At 49.9% G+C, this 7,387-nt stretch overlaps 1 pseudogene; it reads right to left on the reverse strand.

Annotated features, from left to right (window-relative positions):
* Positions 1 to 220: 220 nt before the first annotated feature.
* On the reverse strand, positions 221 to 1,579 carry LOC126952264 (HIV Tat-specific factor 1-like; annotated as a pseudogene).
* Positions 1,580 to 7,387: the final 5,808 nt, after the last annotated feature.

Consider the following 7,387-nt stretch of genomic DNA (forward strand, 5'->3'; position numbering starts at 1 on the left):
GTGGTGGCGCACACCTGCAGTCCCAGGTTCTTTGGAGGCTGAGGTGAGAGAATCGCTCAAGCCTGGGAGGCAGAGGTTGCAGTGAGCTGAGATCACACCACTGCACTCCGGCCTTGGGTGATGGAATGAGACCTGTCTCAAAAAACAAATAAATAAATAAATAAAAATAATTTAAAAATCATTAATTGCCAGTTACAATGAGAATTTAAAACTTTTTAAAAATTTAGTCTGATGGCATTGTACCACTGTGCATGTGTTCACGTAACACTACCAATAATAACCCTGACACAGGCACATGCAGATGGAGGAACTTCCCTAAAAGCAAGTTTAAGGGATTAAATGTCATCTTTGTCATCATATCTTCCTCTTTTCCCTTCTCCTCCTCCTCCGTGTCATCACTACTGAGGACAGCACTGCTGCCTGTGCCCACTACTGAGGACAGCGCCGCTGCCTGTGCCCACTACTGAGGACGGCGCCGCTGCCTGTGCCCACTACTGAGGACGGCGCCGCTGCCTGTGCCCACTACTGAGGACGGCGCCGCTGCCTGTGCCCACTACTGAGGACGGCGCCGCTGCCTGTGCCCACTACTGAGGACGGCGCCGCTGCCTGTGCCCACTACTGAGGACGGCGCCGCTGCCTGTGCCCACTACTGAGGACGGCGCCGCTGCCTGTGCCCACTACTGAGGACGGCGCTGCTGCCTGTGCCCACTACTGAGGACGGCGCTGCTGCCTGTGCCCAGGGCCCTTTCTTCCTCAACGCCCCCAGCACCACCCAAAGTCCCCCTCTGTGGAATCGAAGCACTGAGTGTGTTGGCCTCAGGGACACTGAAGGAAGCCGCCCGTCCTCTCAGCCTTGGAGTCTGCTCAACCATATCATTCAAACCACCTTCCATCAAAGGTTTGAATACAGTGAGCAGCTGCTCCTGCATTCCTCCAGGACACAGGTTCACCAGCCAGGTGTCTGTCAAAGAGAATGAGCCTCCGAGTTGGTCCAAACTTGACTGTCCTTGAAGGTCTTCTCTGGCCATCCTCAAAATTCACAGGATGAAATGTGTTCGATGAGGACAACTCACTCATGTCATGGCGTTTGGATGGCCCGCGGCGTGGCTGCTTCTGCTGTAGAGACAGAGCCTTCCTGTGGTTCGTGTATTTCCTTCTTGAAGCCTCGTATTTCTCATTCCATTGAAACTTGGCCACCTCAACCTACAACGTGCAGTTTCTAATGTCCCATCTTCATCCAAACGCATGAATGCAAGATTCACAGCTTCCCTCTTCCAACGATCGCAAAGCCCGTCTCCTTTAAGATGTCCTTGGTTATCTTTGTAAAACTTGACCTTTGGTTCTTCTGTCTGGGGATCGCTCGTGATGAAGCCAAGTGGACAGGCGTGTGAATGCCTCCACGGTAATGTCGAGAGGCAAACCGGCACATACACATTTGTATTTCTTCTTCTTCAGCATGAAGCCTTCCTTTTTGTCCGCTCTTTGTGGGATCAGTGGATTTGGGGTTTTTCTTGGTGGCAGTTTCTCAGTGTTGCAATCGCGTGTTTGCAGCAGAGCAGCGCCATCACCGAGCAGCCATCGCTGGTCTGATATGTAGTGGTGAAATCTTCACTGGTTTCTCTTCTGCTCCTGGACTTGCAGAAACCGGCCTGGCTCTTGATTGGGACTGTAGGCCGAAGAGGCTGGGGAAGGACAGACAGCCTCAGGAGAAATGCCAGGAAGGGTGGCTCCCTCGTGCTCCTCAGTGCCTCAGTGTTTTGGCCACATAGCTCCCCTTCTCCACGCTCGCTCAGCAGGCTGCATCCAGGGCGGGGCTGGCAGGCAAAGAGGCTGTCACAGCCCTTCAGAGCCTCAAGCTGGGGTCCCTAGGGTTGCTGGACCTCAGATCACCGTGAGGTAGGAAGTCCTCCACCCTCCCTCCGGCAACCCTGAAGTGTGACCAAGTGCGTTCTCTAACTGCCGAGGGGCCTGTCCCTTCCCATGTGGGTTGAGAGGATGGGAAGTTCCTGAAATCCAACTGCTCTGAGAGCGGGTGCTGTCACCTTGGCCTGAGTATGCGGAAGATATTAATTCTGGTTCCCAAGCAAAACTGTTAGCAATTCGAGGGCTGGGCTCTAGCCTATATCTCATCTCCCATAGTACCGGGCACCCTGATACATTTTCTGCCAGTTTTTAAGTTTGTTTGTTTGTTTGTTTGTTTGTTTGTTTTTGAGATGGAGTTTCACTCTTGTTGCCCAGGCTGGAGTGCAATGGCGCGATCTCGGCTCACCGCTACTTCTACCTCCCTGGTTCAAGCGATTCTCCTGCCTCAGCCTCCCGAATAGCTGGGATTACAGGCGTGTGCCACCACGCCCAGCTAATTTTGTATTTTTAGTAGAGACAGGGTTTCTCCATGTTGGTCAGGCTAAATTTGAACTCCCAACCTCAGGTGATCCGCCCACCTTGGCTTCCCAAAGTGCTGGGATTACAGGTGTGAGCCACCATGCCCGGCCAGTTTTTAAGATCTTATTGCTGAGGGGGGAGGGATTGCATTGGGAGTTATACCTGATGTAAATGACGAGTTGATGGGTGCTGACAAGTTGATGGGTGCAGCACACCAACATGACACAAGTATACATATGTAACAAACCTGCACGTTATGCACATGTACCCTAGAACTTAAAGTATAATAATAAAAAATAAAAAATAAAAAAAAAGATCTTATTGCTGAAAAACTTAGAATGAAAATGAATTCAGTATCAGCAGGGCAGCAGGAATTGCCATTAAAAAAAGAAAGAAAGAAAATTGGAACTGACTGCAGCCAGGTGTGTGTGATTGAGCCCGCGACCTTTTTCTTAGGCAAACGGGGCTCTGTGGTTCAGAAAGATGTCCTCGGTCGCGCAGTTTGTCTCAGAGCCTTGCATGGGCGGAGGCTGGTAAAAACAGGAAAGAGACTCATGTTGCTCAATGTGAGAAAGCACCAGGAATTTTGGAGAAGTTCCCGGCAGCTCAGGAGAGTGGATGGCGCCTTGTTCCAGGGCAGAGGGAAATAAGCATAGGCCTATTTCTTTCTCAAGAGGGCAAAACCGAGCCCCAGAAAATGGCAATAAGATGGGGATGCAGAAAAAAAGCTAGCTAATGAACAGTTCAGCAGTGGACACTGTGTGGAACTTCTCCTAAGCCGCCCTCCCTCTGATGGATGCATGCTCAAGTGATTTTGCTGGCCCTTAAATGAAAGTGTTATTCCATCCTGTCATCCCAGCACTTTGAAAGGAGGCTGAGGTGGGAGGATCACCCGAGGTCAGGAGTTCAAGACCGGCCTGGCCAACATGCTGAAACCCCGTCTCTACTAAAAAATACAAAAATAAGCTGGGCGTGGTGGCACATGCCTATAGTCCCAGCTACTTGGGAGGCTGAGGTGGGAGAATCACTTGAACCTGGGAGGCGGAGGTTGCAGTGAGCCAAGATTGCCCCACTGCACTCCAGCCTGGGCAACAGAGCGAGACTCCGTCTAAAAAAAAAAAAAAAAAAAAAAAGGAAAATAAAACAATGATAAAAGTGTTGCAAGACTCTCGGCCTCAAGGTCATGTGTATTGTACCGTACAAGGCACCGTGCCAGGACGGTATCATCAGCTCGTGCAGCCGAGAGCTATCCGGCAGTGAAATACAAGCACTCTGAACACAGCTGGACCTTTAGCCAGGTAATTCCATGTGCAGAAAGGGATTCTAGGGAAATACAGAGAAAGTAAACACTGTCTTGCAAATTAAATGTTTTGATTTTAGCAATGCTGATTGTAAGTGAGAAGCAGCAGCTAACATATGTTGGGTGCTTACTCGAGGTGCCAGGGCTGATGCAGTCTTTCTGTGTGTTAGTGGCCCATCTAGTCCCCATAACAGCCCTCAGAGCAAGAGCTATTGCTGTCTCCACTTGACAGGTGAGGAGGCTGAGGCAAAGTTAGCTAAGACATTTGCCCAAGGAGACCAGGCGCAGTGGCTCACACCTGTAATCCTAGCACTTTGGGAGGCCAAGGTGGACAGATCATGAGGTCAAGAGATCAAGACCATCCTGGTCAACATGGTGAAACCCTGTCTCTACTGGAAATACAAAACTTAGCTGGGCATGGTGGCACACACCTGTAATCCCAGCTGTTCGGGAGGCTGAGGCAGGAGAATGACTTGAACCCGGGAGGTGGAGGTTGTAGTGAGGTGAGATCGTGCCACTGCACTCCAGCCTGGCCACAGAGTGAGATTCCATCTCAAAAAAAAAAAGAAAAGACATTTGCCCAAGGGTCACAGCTGTAGAGGGGCTGATGTGGTTTGAACCCAGGGTGTCTGGTTCCTCTCTGGAAGCAACCAAAGTGCCTGTGATTGGGGTAGTGACGAAGCACTCTGAGCTGCTACAGGGCAGACACTGTGAAGAGTCATGTTTGCCTGTCCCATATCTATTCCCATTCCTTCTGATGGCAACACCTTGGTTTGTTTTGCGTGTGGGGGAACCAGGTCCTTTCACCAAGCTGTGTGGTGTTCGTAGGGTTAGCCCCTCCTCCGAACCCAGGAGTGGCAGTTCACAGCCCTGACTGACCACAGTGTTCCGTGGCCTAGCCCAGGCACTGCCTAACCACCCCAGGCAGTGAGACTGAACTCAGGGGTTCACTGGACCTATCAGGAAAGAGAGGCCTTTCTTGCTTCTGGACTTGGAGCTATGATGAGGCAAGTGCGTCAGGGGCCAACACACTGAGAGCACTGGCCCACCAACGCGCCCAGGCAGAGGACGGTGCGGCCAAGCCACACCGAGAGACAACTTCCTAGTGACACGCTGTGAACACCTGCATCCACCCCTGCCTGAACTGGAGCTTTTCCTCCTCAGCTCTTCAGTTATGTGAGGCAAGATGTTGCCTTTTTTGCTTAGTGCTGTGAGTTGAGCGTATAGCAGTTACAATCAAAGCATCCTGAATAATGCTGCAAGCATGGTGACTGTCTACATGGGAATATGCAGTACTCCAGTGAAAACAAAACAAATTAATTTTGGAATCTGAAGACCATAATCTAAAAACATTCATAGAGGTATATAAAAATTGTAACAAGGGCCGGGCGCGGTGGCTCAAGCCTGTAATCCCAGCACTTTGGGAGGCCGAGACGGGCGGATCACGAGGTCAGGAGATGGAGACCATCCTGGCTAACATGGTGAAACCCCGTCTCTACTAAAAAATACAAAAAAAACTAGCCGGACGAGGTGGCGGCGCCTGTAGTGCCAGCTACTCAGGAGGCTGAGGCAGGAGAATGGCGTAGACCCGGGAGGCGGAGCTTGCAGTGAGCTGAGATCCGGCCACTGCACTCCAGCCTGGGCGACAGAGCGAGACTCCGTCTCAAAAAAAAAAAAAAAAAAAATTGTAACAAAATTTACAGTAGCGTATCTCCTCATGAAGCAGGTTAAGTATATACACAAAGAAGGAGGGGGAAAAGGTGAGGAAGAATCTGCCCTTGTGGGGAAGTGACAGAGGGAGAAGAGGCTGATGCAGTCCTGCATCCAGGCCCAGCTCTGCCAGCAGCTGAGTACCCCTGAACAAGCTCCCCCACCTCTTCGGGCCTCAGTTTCCCCATCTATGAAAGAAAAGGAGTCTGGCTTCCATAGCTGCCCCACCTGATACGCTAGGTGCCAGCGTGTCCTCAGTCCTGTCACGAGAAACCTTCCCTCTAGGATCCCAGGCGGAGCTTGAAATCCTGTCTGGGATCCCGACGGCCCAGGTGCTGACCCTGCCTCAGGTTGTGTCTGCTGGGAAGTCTGATTTCTGCTCATCTCTCCCCATTTCTTTCTTCCCGTAAAGTGGGCTGATATGCTGGAACGTCGATGCAGCCAGTGATGTGTTCGATGAGAATGTATTGAAGGTAAAGCTGGTCAGAATCCGAGTGTGTGTCATCTGAACTCTTGAATCGTGGATGGAAGGTATGTCCTCTGTTGATGTCTTACAGCCTGAGTTGACAATCTGTAAGAAGGTTTTGTTATCTCCATTTTACGGACGGTGAACCGAAACTTACAGAGCTCAAGTCACTTGACCCAGGCTCCACCCCTACAAGAGGCAGCGTGGAAACTAAAACCCAGGCAGCCTTTTCCAAAGCTTGTGCTCTGCTCCACTGGGGCAAGGAACCCTTCGGGGAACTGAAGCAGCACGGAACAAAGGCCATTTTTAAGAAGCGACCCTTAGAGACTCTCCTGGGCAGTTCGCAGTGAGAACAGCAGAAACCTAAGGCGGGGTCCCCGGGTCTACAAGGGCCTCATGTTTTGTGGGTCAGAGATTCTTCTGTGTCATGGCTGGGTGAGGTCAAAAACCACGCAGAGACTTTCACTTCCTGTTCCGTGGCAGACAAGACATCTGAAAAGCTCTCCTGAAGCAACACTTCTAGATGCCAAGTAAATCACAACAAATATACTTTTATATGTGTTACTAAGATCATAAAAAGTGAAGGAAAATACCCAAGCATATGCCCCACCCCTCACCCCACCACCCCCATCGCCACCACAACAATAAACAAGTTGCTGCCAGCGGTCTGGAAAGCAAGTGTGGAACCTTAGGCTGCGTCGGCATCAAATACTGGTACCGATAACCGAGCGAAAGGGAGCAAGACCAGGCCTGGGGGCTGTGCCATGTGGGCAGCGGAATCAAGACTTCGTAGAGGGGCTCCAAGGTGGGTAGAAAAATACGTTCGCCCTTACAGGGAGACAGGCAGGTAGCCTATCTCCGTCTCAGCTCTGGGTAGAAAAACAAACCCCTCCTATTCCATAGGGTCTGGATTTGGAATTTATTCTACCCACATCCACAAGTCAGCAAAATCTAAAGAAGTTAAGCGATCCCAAGTGATAGCCACCTTCAGTATAGTAAGTAATTTAAGTAAACACACATTCTCTCTGGAGAAAATCATGACCTCATGCCTATCAGGATTCCCTTTGATTAAGCGGAGTCTAATATATGCCCTGCAAGATGACCAAACACATGAGGAAACAAAACATTATGATTGGAAATAAAAACACTAAGCAATAGGTTTAATCACCTATGATCTTCAAATATTGGCATTATGGGACACATGACACAAAATAACCACGTACAAAATGTTTAAAGAAATAAAGACATTCAAAAGTGACCAGATTTAAAACACAACTGAAAGGAACGTCTAGAATTGAAATGCATAAACATTGAAATTAAAGACTGAATAAATTAAACGGTAGATTAGCAGCCAGGCACGGTGGCTTACACCTGTAATCCCAGCACTTTGGAAAGCCAAAGTGGTAGGACAGCTTGAGAACAGAAGTTTGAGACCAGTCTGGGCGACATAGCAAGACCTCATCTCTACAAAAATTAAAAACAATTAGCTGCCTGTGACGGTGCTCGCCTGTAGTCCCATCTACTTGGAA

This window comes from Macaca thibetana, chromosome 4, assembly GCF_024542745.1.
Source record: "Macaca thibetana thibetana isolate TM-01 chromosome 4, ASM2454274v1, whole genome shotgun sequence".
Lineage (NCBI taxonomy): Eukaryota > Metazoa > Chordata > Mammalia > Primates > Cercopithecidae > Macaca > Macaca thibetana.